Here is a 13959-nt window from a genome sequence, read left to right on the forward strand (position 1 = left end):
GACCATGCACCCCACCTTTGCAGTCAGCAGTGACTCTTAGCCAGCATTGTAAAACAGAAGGGTTTATTAGTTGTCTGGAACACAGCGTAGAACAGATCTTGTAAGCACAGAAAGCAGGACGTTACAGCAAAGACCATCTTGGGGGCGGGAGGGGGATCCAGAGCCCTGGGCTCTTCCATCTGAGTCCCAAGCTAGGAGAACGACCAGCTTCTAGCAGTCCACCCTCAGTCACGCCCTGTTGCTCCTCCATCCTTGGTCTCTTTTCTAGCTAAACTGGTCACCTGGCCTCCACCTCTCTCTTTGTTCTCCAACTCCTTCGGCTGGCTCCTTGGGTATGATGGGCTCCAGCTATAAGTTGCTAGGATACAGAGCATCCAGTGGGCTCAGGCAACTAGATAGCACTCACACCTGCCCTCCAGTGCAATGATCACACACCCATGTTCCACCACCTAGATACTTGTGCAACACATAGGGGAAACTGTGGGGCACACAGTATTCTTGCATGTCACAGAGCAAGAACCCCCCATCATCCTGGGGGTTGGGTCAAGGGTATAGTAGCCCCGCACTTAAGTCTGTATGGCTTAGCCTTGGGGCTGTGTAGCCCAATGGCCAGAGTAAATAGGGCTCTCCTCGGCTGCAGGGAAGTGCAGCCCAATGGCCAGAGTCAATAAGGGAGGTTTGGTGAGCTGCCTACTCAAAGGGTAGGGGGACCCAAGCCCGGCAACTGCAATCTCCCTGGGGTATCTGGGCATCTGTCTGGATCTCAGAGTCTTCTGCTCCTGTAGCCTGGAATTCCAGCTGCTCCTCAGCTGGAGCCAATGAGGTGCATCCTCCCTTCTCAGTGGTCAGCCCTGACTGAGCTGGGCTGCTCCCTTTTATACTGTAGCAGCCGTTGGAGCATGCCCAGTAGGGACGAGGGGGCGTGGCTTCCACTGCCAAGAGTGCTGCCTTAACCCCGTCATCTCCAATGCAGGGCAAGTACACCCTGTCACAATGCAAAACATTAAGAACGTTCCCACTTCATCACAAGGGGCAACCTAAGGTGCGGATCTTTGGCTTCAATAATTTTTCATTACAAATTCTAGTTTGTCTGGGTGGTAGAGAAGGGGGCTGGAGAGCCTCAGGGGCCTGTGGCTCCATGGTAAAACTGATTCTATAATCCAGGGGTTCACATTTGTTCCTGGCTTGGTGAAACCTAAGTATCTCACCAGTTTGGGGGGGAGGGGTCTGCCCTGTTTTCTGACCTGAGATCGGCACTCTCAGTTCTGAGCATGCCCCAGACAGCATGACAAGAGCATCCAATCTAACCTCCCGCACATCACAGGCTACGGAACCTCACCCACCCACTACTGCCCTCAACCTCTGGCTGACCTCCTGAAGTCCTCAAATCATGATTTAAAGATTTCATATGACAGACTCCACAATTTACTCTTGTCTATGGGTTCTCAGACTGGGGATTGGGACCCTTCAGGGGGTCACAAGGTTATTACATGGGGAGTCGTAAGCTGTCAGCCTCCCCCCCAAGCCCCACTTTGCCTTCAGCATTTATAATGGTGTTAACTATATTAAAAAGTGTTTTTAATTTATAATGGGGGGTCGCACTCAGAGGCTTGCTGTGTGAAAGGGGTCACCAGTAAAAACGTTTGAGAGGCACTGCTCTAGTCCAAACCAGCAAGTTACCTGTACCTCATGCTGCAGAGGAAGGCGCACACACACACACACCCCCTCTACCAATCTGACCTAGGGAAGAAATTCTTCCCTATGCCAAATATGATGATCAGTTAGATGGTGACCATGTGGGTGAGACCCACCAGCCAAAGATCTGGAGAAAAAATTGTAAGAACTTTGAGCCCTTCCCCTCTATGTGACCACTGGAGATGTTTCTATCAGCCATCATGCAGGGGCCATATGCCACTGTAGGAAATCTCATCATGCTGTTCCCTCCAGAAACTTATCAAGCTCAATCTTGAACCAAGTTAGGTTTTGTTGTCCCCACTACTGCCTTTGACAGCTGTTCTGGAATGTCACAGCTCTGCTGGTGGGAAACCTTCTTGTAATTTCCAGCCTAAATTTGTTGAGGGCCAGATTATATCCATTTGTTCTTGTTCCTACACTGGGCCCTACCTTGAATAACTCCTCTCCCCTCCCTGGTGTTTATCCATCTGATGAATTTATAGAGAGCAATCATCTTTCCAATCAGCCTTTGTTTTCTTAGGCTAAACAAGCCAAACTCTTTCAGTTTCCTCTCATCAGGTAGGTTCTCCATTCCTCTGATCATCCTAATAGTTCTTCTCTGGGCTTCAGAATCATGTTTTGATTTCTTTGACCCTAAATCAGATTCCTTAGGGCTGGACATGAAAATGTCACAGAGCTGGAAGGGGAATTTGAATGGATCCCAAACACAGTGTGATTATTCAGAGTTTAAATCCCAGGTTCCATCTTTTGACAAAGCGACTTCTGGGCTTTTTCCTGCTGAACTGGGATTGTTTGCAGGTGGAAATGTGGACTGTTGTTCCTATTATGATGGTTCTAAACCTTTCATAAATATCACAACTAGTAACAGTAACAAGACATGGGAGAGTGAAGCAGATTTGAACAGATCAGAGGACAACACAATGGGAGAATCTCTTGTCCTGATTCAGAATCATTAGATGTAACCTCCTCTGGAATTTCAATTTATATGAAACTGAACATGTCTTATACCTCTATGTGGTGTGGGTTTTTCCCTTTTCTCTGAAGGCGGTGTGGTCACCTAACTGGATATTAGTTTGACAGAATGTAATTGAAATTCATTGGGGACTTTGAGACAAATGATCATTTGCTAAAATAGAGACAAGGTGGGCCAACTTCTCTTGATGAGACAGACAACCTTTCGACCTTAGTCCTGGTCTACACTACAGGATTAGGGCAACATAAAACTGCTTACATTGACCTAACTGTGTAAGTGTGTACACAAAAATGCAGCTCCCACCGATGTAACTCACCCTGGGCAGCAGGTGGCACGCTGGTTCGTCACCTTTGGAGCGCTGCCGCCAGAAGTTCCTGAGAAGTGGGGGACCACTAGCGCCCACACTGTGGCTCCCCCTATGCTCTGTCCCATGACCCCCTCAGCCCTCTTCCTGCCCACACTCTGCTTCTCCCACCCCCCGCCCACCGCTTGCAACTTTCTAGGTGAGGGGGCAGAAAGGTCACGGGGCAGAGAACAGGATCCTAGTCCCTGTGATCTACACAACCACCTAGGAATTCAGCCCTGTATAACTGAGGCTGAGCAAGGCCACCGTACCAGGTGCTGATGGGGACAGCACGTTAAACAGGGATTCCGCAGGCACTTCCATATCCTCTGCCTGGAGATGGAGGCTTGCTGCCACCCTCTTTAAGAGGTTTTGGTGGGCCCTGAAGCCCTCCTGCAGGATGGAGGGGGTGGGGCTGCAATCACCTCCTCTGGGCAGGGCGAAGAGGCCGGGGCAGTGCTCTGGATGTCAGCCGGCACCGTAGGATCCACCGCCTGGTTGGACTCTGGGCACAGTGCCAAGGATGTGCGTCCCACCGGCTCCTCCGTCGGGGGTCTGGAGATGAATGCTGATGGAGCTTCCGAAGCTATGGCCACCAAGCGAGCTCCCACCAGGGGCTGCGTCAGAGGCCGCAGTGCCCACTGGTACCACTGGGCCAGCCATGACGCTTGGTGCCACTGCACTTGCTCTGGCACTGGCAGGGCCAGCTATCTGGGTTGGCCGGTTTGGCTCGTTGAAGGGCGGCTATGAATGGAGACCTGTCTGGTGTCGGATATGCTGCTGTCTCTCGCCCAAGAGGCGTGGCAGTGCCGGGGCCTGTGAAGGTCACGGGACCACAATCTCAATGTGGAGGACTGGTACTGACGGTAATAGCTGCTCCGCGAATAGCCTCGATGGGCGGACCCACCATGTCGAGATGCCGGCAGTTGACACCCGGGGCTGCGATGTCTCAGCAGCAACTCAGAGACAGAGTCCAATTGGGAACGGTGTCCACAACTGTGCTGTGACTGACTGTGGTCCCTTTTCCAGGATGAGGACTGATGACAACGTCCGCCGTGGTCCCGTCGATATCTGCTCTCTGAGGAGGACCAGTGCCACGAGTCCCAGCTGGATGGAACCCAGCCCGACAGTCTAGCCGGTGTCGGGGGCAATCCATGTGGACTCTGCCCCGAGCAGACGCTGGGCGGGGATCGGTGTCAGGAACATTCCCTCGACCGAGACCGGCACTGAGCCGGGGGCGACTGCGGAGATCCCAGCAGCGGCTTGCCTCTGGAGCATGGGGCTAACATCAGAGGGGCTCTGGGCACCAGCATGGACATGACGTCCTGGGCCGCCTGGAGGGCTTCAGGTGTGTAAGGAATCTGGACATCCAGAGAGGCCTTCATCCTCTTGGCGTGTCCCGAGGACGGGGAGCGGTGCCGACTGGTCAAAGGCACCAGCTGATCGCCATGTACCGACACCGCGGTGCCTGGTACCAGCTTGGAGGGGCGTTCCGGGGTCGGAGTCAGTGCTGACTCCATCAGAAAGGCCTGGAGCCTAATGTCTCTTTCCTTTTTGGTCCAAGGCTTAAACGATTTGCAAATTTTGCACCTTTCACTGATGTGTGTCTCTCCCAAACAACCCAAAAAGTCTGTGTGCGGGTCCCTTCTTGCCATAGAATGCCAACAAGAACCGCACTACTTAAATCCCAGGGTACGGGGCATGCCCCGGCCTGGGCTCACTGACTGACTAAAACTAAAACTAACTACAGGTACTAAACAAATCAACAGTTCTGGGGACGAGCTACAGGGAAGCTGAAGCAGAGCAGTTCCGACACACCTTCACTGGCGGCATGAAGGAAGGCTCCACCTTAGAGGTCGTGGGGGGTGCTCCCCGCTATAGATACTGCTAGGGGAAAAACTTCCAGCACCGGTGCACTTGGTGAGCACGCACACCTACTGTGGAATACACATGAGTAATCACTCAAAGAAGAACTAGTCCCATCTCTGCTCCTCCTCCTGCCTCTGTGCATCCCAGATACACTGCAGGGACTGACCTGCACCCAGGCTCTCGATCCTATTAGCACTTGCAGGGGCCAATCCAGCTACGGGAGAGTGAGCGCCCCTGGGAGCAGAGAAGTGAACAAGTCTCTCTGCCAGAGGGTGGGGGGAGGGGGATGAAAGGGAAAGAGGAGAGAGAGACCGAAAGGGGATAAGGAGAAATAAGTGGGGAAAGCAGCGCCCAGCTCTTTTCTCCTGCATCACCCCTGAGTAGATTGCTCCTGAGCTCTGGGTAAATATCCCCCAGTGTCCAGGGTCTCCCAGATCTCCCTGTCTCCCAAGAGAATGCACATAGGGGTCTCCTTCCTGCCAGGTGTGATTACAAGGTGTAGGTTTCACCCTTATGCCACAATTTGAAAAAGACAGCAAACCTTGGGAACATGAATCTGTATTTACAGTCCAGTGTTACATTCCCTGCCCCAGGAGGTGTCTGTTCTATACGTTGGATGGGCACAGAATGGGGCAGCAACAGGTTTGTGTCAGTTTTTGTTGCTGCACATTTCTTAATTTAGCAGAGTATGAAATGAAGAAAATGGAGATTGAATTAAAGGGAAATATACAAATAAAAGTTCCAGCCCCTGTTGCTTATTGAAAGAAATGACTCAATAGCCCAGTTACATGTTTTATTAACATGAACAAATAAATCCAAGAGCACACATCACTAAGGCTAAATTACTACAGACTCCACTCAGCTAAGGGTTAAACAATACAGTGATAAAGTTCAGGTCAAATCAGGAAATCAATGAGCGAACAAGGATATTTCATTGGAATCAAGTTGTCAATTTAGTCAAACCCTCAGATTAATACAGCAGAAAATCAACTCTTATAAATCCTAAAAGAGTAACCCACGAAGGCAAGTGCATATTTAGAGATGCCGAAACCCCAATCAGAGATTTTTACCCAGGCAGTGCAACCCAGATTTAGCCAGGCTATGTCCTCACTACGGGGGGGGGGGGGGGGTGTCGATTTAAGATATGCAAATTCAGCTACGCGAATAGCCGACTTACCCCGCTGTGAGGATGGCGGCAAATCGACCTCCGCGGCTCCCCCATCAACGGCACTTACTCCTACCTGCCCTGGTGGAGTATAAGCGCCAATTCGGGGATCGAATGTCGCGTCCCGACGAGACGCGATAATTCAATCCCCGATTGATTTCTACCCACCAATTCAGGCGGATAGTGTAGACGTAGCCCCAGCTGAATATTTCAATACCCATACCAAATTATTGCTTACATTTAGCCTACAACCTCAAAGGTAATTAGTTTTACCTTACATTTCACTATTGTGTACCTAATACTTCTCCTTGCCCTCTCACCCCAAAACACATACAGACCTTAGAGAGACATTAGTAAAAGAAGTTCAAACAGCTCTCGCTGAACAATACATATCTGACAGCTCAATTCCTTGCAATGCTTCTATAGGTGAGGAGCATGCGTTCAGTCATTTCATAGGGTACAGTTTTAAGGGTATTAAGATTTGGGGAACTATTCTTCCTAGCATCTTCCCTCGGTAGATTTCAGAGGTGCGCGTGCACACATACACAGTTACACCCCAATCTAATAGAAAGGCTGGGAGGTCTCCAAGTTCCTAAAAAGAAACAGACAAAAAATAGAAAAAGAAACAAAATGTTTCTAAGATTATAAGGGGTTGGATCTGCACCTCTTGGTCTTTGGATTCACCTGGAGTAGGAACTGTAGCTGAATAGATGGTCCAGCACTTTGGGCTAGCAGGCTTCTCAGGTACAGGGAGACTAGTGAAGGCTGCATAGTCTGTCAACGTTGTGCTTCATTCCCCACAGGGGATCAGTCTGGGGGTCCTGACAGTCAGTCTCTCCAAAGCTACGTCTACACTGGCAGAGTTAAAGATTTAAAATTTATCAAAATAAATTCCAATTTAAATAGAAATAATTACAGGTCTCTATTCTCGTACATGCTATTTCTCTCACGTATTTCCCCACTCTAATTCCTTTGGAATGAGGTTTTAATTTCAGGATTAGCCTCTATGTTCTATATAGTAAGAGCAGGCAGGGAGAGAACTAGAAGAAAACCTGAATTATATTGTAACACTGAAAGTTATCACATAATCAGCCTCTTATGTTACACTAATTAATTTAATGTTTAATTTCACTGTCACTGCTAACAACTTATTCAACAATTAGAAAATATAAACCTATACGGCAGTTTTCTCTTAATTCCCATTTCCACCCAGTGAGCTTTGTGTGAAGTCAGATTCTACAATAACCTAGGAGCCTTCCATTTCTGTGAGTTCAATTCTCCCTGGGTCTTCTCCCAGAAGTGTGGGTGGAAGGGGTCTCACACTACATGGGAAGGCTGCATCATGAGAAACACCACCTGTGCTCTATTTTCACACTTGCTAATCTTTCAAAGTAGCAGAGGGTGGAGAAGTGATACAAATGCATCAGACTCTAGAGCAAAATGAGCAGACAAAACCACAGACTCTGGACTTAGCAGTCACGTATCCTGCAGTCTGAACATGGAATCGGATACATTCCCTCATTGGCTACCATTTTCCCAGCATGGAAGTGCTTCTTGTCCAACGAGGCAGCCAGATTGGGACCAATAGGCATGGAATGGCTCTGATGGAATCAGCTATTGCCTGGGAGTTTGCCTGGGGGGAGTTCCCACAGAGTGTTTTTGCCTTTCAGGCTTCTGTGAGAAGTAAATACATCTGAGGACACTTTTAAAGGAAGACATGGATACTGAGCGATCAGCTGTTATGACCTGCACAGGATGTGCCATGTTTGTCTTTCTCCAAGAGGATAGAAGTGACTTTGTCTGTAAAAAGTGCAAACTGGTCTCCATATTGGAAGAGAAGGTTAAAGGACTAAAGACAAGTATCAACATTGTGTTGCATCAGAGAAAATGAAGACTTTCTGGACAGAAGTCAGCATTTGGTCCTGGAGTCAAAACATGCCGAAGAATCAGAGAGGGCAGTGCAGAATGGGGAATAAAACTGGCAGCATGTGACTTCCAGAAGTTTAATGAGGAGAATCCATGTACCCCCTATGCAGATAGAGGTAAGGAAACATTTTCAGGCTCTCTGCACAGGTTCTACTGCGGAGAATGATTTGGAAGAGCAATCTAGGGATCAGAAGGAGACCCCATCGACCAGAAGGCATGAGATGCATTGTCCTAGGATTGGGGGTCCCATGGACCACCACTTCCAAGAGGAGGAGACGGGTGGTGGTGGTTGGGGACTCTTCCCTAAGGGGACAGAGTCATCCATCTGCTGACCAGACCGGGAGACTCGAGAAGTGTGCTGCTTGCCTGGAGCTAGACTTCAGGATATGATGGAGTGTCTGCCGAGACTGATCAAGCTCTCGGACCACTACCCTTCCTACTTCTCCACATGGGCACCAATGATAATGCCAAGAATGACCTTGAATGGGTCACTGCAGACTACGTGCATCTGAGAAGAAGCATAAAGGAGTTTGAGGCACAAGTTGTGTTCTCGTCCATCCTCCCTTTTGAAGAAAAAGGCCAAGGTAGGCACCGTCGAATTGTGGAGGTAAATGCATTGTTACGCAGGTGGTGTCAGAGACAGGGCTTTGGATTCCTCAACCATGGGATGTTGTTCCGGGAAGAAGGATTGCTAGAAAGAGATGGGATAGACCTAATGAAGAGAGGGAAGAGTATCTTCGCAGACAGGGTTGTTAACATAGTGAGGAGGGCTTTAAACTAGGTTCACCGGTGGATGGTGACCTAAGCCCTGAGGTAAATGGGGAAGTGGGATACCGGGAGGAAACACAAGGAGGAGGATGCAATGGGGGTGGGGGGTCCTGATGCATATTGAGAAAGCAGGGCAATTGGCTAGTTATCTTACCCTTCCTACTTCTCCACATGGGCACCAATGATAACGCCAAGAATGACCTTGAATGGGTCACTGCAGACTACATGGATCTGAGAAGAAGCATAAAGGAGTTTGAGGCACAAGTCGTGTTCTCGTCCATCCTCCCTAGATGCATGTAAACCAATGCACGAAGCCTGGGAAACAAGCTGGAATTCCTGGAACAGTCAAAGAACTGTTCAACTATAGGCTGAGCAAGTGCAGAATGGTGGTAGAATGTGCATTTGGATGTTTAAAAGTGTGCTGATGCAGTTTACTGACTCGGATAGACCTCAGCAAAGCCAATATTCCAATTGTTATTGCTGCTTGCTGTGCACTCCACAATATCTGTGAGAGTAAGGGGGAGACATTTATGGCGGGGTGGGAAGTTGAGGCAAATCACCTAGCCACTGATTACGTGCAGCCAGACACCAGGGCGGTTAGAAGAGTACAGCAGGGCGCGGTGCACATCAGAGAAGCTTTGAAAACCAGTTTTGTGACTGGCCAGGCTACGGTGTGAAACTTCTGTTTGTTTCTCCTTGATGAACTCTCCCCCCCCCCCCGGGTTCACTCTACTTCCCTGTAAACTAACCACCCTCCCCTACCCCCTTCAAGCCCGTTTGCAGAGGCAATAAAGTCATTGTTACTTCACATTCATGCATTCTTTATTAATTCATCACACAACTAGGGGGATAACTGCCAAGGTAGCCCAGAAGGGGTGGGGGAGGAGGGAAGGAAAAGGACACACTGCAGTTTAAAACTTTAACACTTATTGAAGGCAATCATCTGGGGTGGAGTGGCTGGGTGGCCGGAGCCCACTCTCCCCCCCCCCCCCCCCGCATTCTTGGGCATCTGGGTGAGGAAGCAATGTAACTTGGGGAGGAGGGCTGTTAGTTACACAGGGGCTGTAGTGGCGGTCTCTGCTCCTGCTGCCTTTCCTTCAGTTCAACCATACGCTGGAGCATTTCAGTTTGATGCTCCAGCAGCCGGAGCATCGACTCTTGCCTTCTGTCAGCAAGCTGATGCCACCTATCTTCTTCAGGCTGCCACTTGCTCTCCTCAGCCCGTGATTCAGCCCGCCACCTCTCCTCTCGTTCATATTGTGCTTTTTTGCACTCTGACATTGACTGCCTCCACGCATTCTGCTGTGCTCTGTCAGTGTGGGAGGACATCTGGAGCTCCGAGAACATATCATCCCGAGTCCGCCGTTTTCTCCTTCTGATCTTCACTAGCCTCTGTGAAGGAGAAACATTTGGAGCTGGTGGAGGAGAAGGGAGAGGTGGTTAAAAAAAGACATTTTAGAGAACAATGGGTACACTCTTTCACGTTAAATTTTGCTGTTCACATTACACAGCACATGTGCTTTCGTTACAAGGTCGCATTTTTCCTCTTATATTGAGGGCCTGCCGGTTTGGTGTGAGAGATCTCTCACACAGTGCCAGGCAACAGAATTCAGCTTGCAGGCAGCCATGGTAAGCCACAGTCTTTTGGCTTTTTTAACCTTCATTACATGTGGGAATGGTTTCCAACAGCTGCGCTCTCATTTCCCATACCAAGCACCTGTTGGGTTGGCCATTTTAAATGGGTTTGCAATGTAAAAAGAGGGGCTGCAGTTTCCAGGTTAACATGTAGCACAAACCCAACTACCCCAAACACACACACCCAATTCTCTGGGATGATCACTCCTCCCCCCCCACCGCGTGGCTAACAGCGGGGAACATTTCTGTTCAGCCGAGCAGGAACGGACACCTCTGAAAGTCCCCTTAATAAAATCACCCCATTTCAATCAGGTGACCGTGAATGATATCACTCTCCTGATGATAACAAAGAGATAAGGAATGGATGTTGTCTGCATGCCAGCAAACACCGGGACCATATGCTGCCATGCTTTGTTATGCAATGATTCCAGACTACGTGCTACTGGCCTGGCGTGGTAAAGTGTCCGACCATGGCAGACAGGATAAGGCAGCCCTCCCCAGAAACCTTTTGCAAAGGCTTTGGGAGTACATGAAGGAGAGCTTTCTGGAGATGTCCCTGGAGGATTTACGCTCCATCCCCATACACGTTAACAGACTTTTCCAGTAGCTGTACTGGCTGCGATTGCCAGGGCAAATTAATCATTAATCATTAAACATGCTTGCTTTTAAACCATGTGTAATATTTACAAAAGGTACACTCACCAGAGGTCCCTTGTGTGCCCTCAGGGTCTGGGAGTACGCCTTGGGTGAGTTCGGGGGTTGCTGGTTCCAGGTCCAGGGTGATTAACATATCCTGGCTGTTGGGGAAACCGGTTTCTCCGCTTCCTTGCTGTGAACTATCTTCATTGTCTTCATCATCATCTTCCTCGTACCCTGAACCTGCTTCCCTGTTGCGTGATTCTCCATTGATGGAGTCAAAGCACACGGTTGGGGTAGTGGTGGCTGCACCCCCTAGCTTGGCATGCAGCTCTGCGTAAAAGCGGCATGTTTGCGGCTCTGCCCCGGACCTTCCGTTTGCCTCTCTGGCTTTGTGGTAGGCTTGCCTTAGCTCCTTAATTTTCACGTGGCACTGCTGTGCATTCCTGTTATGGCCTCTGTCCTTCATGGCCTTTGAGACTTTTTCTAATATTTTGCCATTTCCTTTACTGCTACAGAGTTCAGCTAGCACTGATTCATCTCCCCATATGGCGAGCAGATCCCGTACCTCCCAATCGGTCCATGCTGGAGCTCTTTTGCGATCCTGGGACTCCATCATGGTTACTTGTGCTGATGAGCTCTGCGTGGTCACCTGTGCTCTCCATGCTGGGCAAACATGAAATGAAATTCAAAAGTTCGCGGGGCTTTTCCTGTCTACCTGGTCAGTGCATCTGAGTTGAGTGCTGTCCAGAGCGGTCACAATGAAGCACTGTGGGATAGCTCCCGGAGGCCAATAACATCGAATTCTGTCCACACTACCCCAAATCCGACCCGCAACGGCCGGCACTAATCCCCTCGTCGGAGGTGGAGTAAAGAAACCGGTTTAAAGGGCCCTTTAAATCGAAAAAAAGGGCTTTGTCGTGTGGACGTGTCCAGGCTTAATTCAATTTAATGCTGCTAAATTCAACCTAAACTCCTAGTGTAGACCAGGCCTTAGACACTCCAGTTTCCCAGTATCACCACCAGTGCCACTCGTTATTGGGACAAATGGTTATGAAAACCAATACCCCAATAAAATAAAAGAGGTTCTCTTGATCCCAAAGGACCAAGCCCCAGACCCAGGTCAATATACAAATCAGATCTTACCCACAAATCACACTGTTGCCAATCCTTTAGAATCTAAAAATCTAAAAGTTTATTCATAAAAGGAAAAAGATACAGATGAGAGCTAGAATTGGTTAAATGGAATCAATTACATGCAGTAATGGCAAAGTTCTTGGTTCAGGCTTGTAGCAGTGATAGAATAAACTGCAGGTTCAAATCAAGTCTCTGGAGTCCATCCCCAGCTGAGATGGATCATCAGCCTTTGTGCAGAGCTTCCATTTGTAGCAAAGTCCCTCCAGAGGTAAGAAGCAGGACTGAAGACAAGATGGAGATGAGGCATCAGCCTTTTATAGTCTCTTCCAGGTGTAAGGACACCTCTTTGTCCTTACTGTAGAAAATTATAGGAAAATGGAGTCTGGAGTCCCATGGGCAAGTCCCTGAATACTTTGCTGAGTCACAAGGTGTATTTGCCTTCTCCAATGTGTCAATTGTATAGCGGATGGTCCTTAATGGGCCATCAAGCAGGCTAGGCAGAGCTGACACCAACTTGTCTGGGGGGAAGCCTATGCTGAGAGGTGCCGTCGGTGGGAGGGGAAATGAGAAAGCCCCTCTGTCCCCCCAAGGTAACTGTTAACCCCTCTGCCCCAGCCTCTGCAAGGGCTTTGCTCTCTGTCACCATCTGGCAGCTCCTTTCCTCTGGACTTAACCTCATGCTCTTTCCCCTATCACTGATTTTGCACCTCAGCTCCATCCTAACCCTGCCTCTTGACCCCCCTGATCAGTCCATTTCCACCCCCTCCTCTGATTTGCCCCTTTTCAGCCCCTGTAAATAGCAGGCTCCAGAAGCTGATTCCAAGTAAGGGCAGGGTAAATGGAAGTGGCTTCAGCAGATGTTACTGAGCATGCTCTGTGCACCCTAAGTAGCAAATTCCTACAGATAGTTTCTCACACTACACCTGAGGCAGCGTGAGGGCAGCAGCTCCATCACTGTCCAGGTACTGCTCAGGAACATTCCCCCCCACCCCCCCCCCCGGGAGCAGATCCTCAGGGGCAATGAGACCTCCTGCTCCCGAAGCCTTTAGCTAGAGTCTCTGTCCTGCCTGCCCAGCGCTGGCCCCGGGGTCTCTCTGGACCCTGGTACCTGCAGCTCCTGGCCAGGGGCAGCAGATCCTGGGACTGGGTCCAGCTGGAGTAAATCCCCACCTTGGATGGGAACAGAAAGTGCTTCTGTGAAAGTCTGTCCCTGGAACAGCCCCCTGGAGCCACAGCAGCAGCCCGGAGCTCAGTCCCGGTTCCCAGCTCACACTGGAGGCAACAGCACCAGCAGTGTCTCATACCTTATAGAGCCCTGTCTCTGGGATCTGACCCATAGATCTTTTCCTGCTTCCTTCTTATGAGCTCCTGCTCCCCACTGCTCCAGCCCCTTCCTGGCTCCTTCAAGCCCAACCCGGGCTGCAGCTGCTGCACGCACCAGGCCAGGGACTTTCTGAGATGGGAATTAGAAGCAAGAGGAGCAGCAGAGATGGGGCTGAGTCCCCCAGAGCTGCTGCAGGGACTGACCTGCACCCAGGCTCTCGTTCCTATTAGCATTCGCAGGGGCCAATCCAGCTACGGGAAAGTGAGTGCCCCTGGGAGTAGGGAAGTGACCAAGTCTCCTTGCCGGGAGGAAGGCAATGGAAGAAAGGGAAAAGAGGAGAGACCGAAAGGGGATAAGGAAAAATAAGTGGGGAAAGCAGCCCCCAGCTCTTTTCTCCTGCATCACCCCTGAGTAGATTGCTCCTGAGCTCTGGGTAAATATGCCCCCGTGTCCAGGGTCTCCCAGATCCCCCTGCCTCCCAAGAGAAT

General features: G+C 49.9%; 1 protein-coding gene across 2 annotated transcripts in view; it reads right to left on the reverse strand.

Annotated features, from left to right (window-relative positions):
- Window positions 1-13959, reverse strand: part of LOC128823014 (zinc finger protein 436-like) — a 446052-nt gene that overhangs the window by 116044 nt on the left and 316049 nt on the right. The gene's annotated exons all lie outside the window — the stretch shown is intronic.

The sequence above is a fragment of the Malaclemys terrapin genome, chromosome 15 (genome assembly GCF_027887155.1).
Source record: "Malaclemys terrapin pileata isolate rMalTer1 chromosome 15, rMalTer1.hap1, whole genome shotgun sequence".
Taxonomy (NCBI): domain Eukaryota; kingdom Metazoa; phylum Chordata; order Testudines; family Emydidae; genus Malaclemys; species Malaclemys terrapin.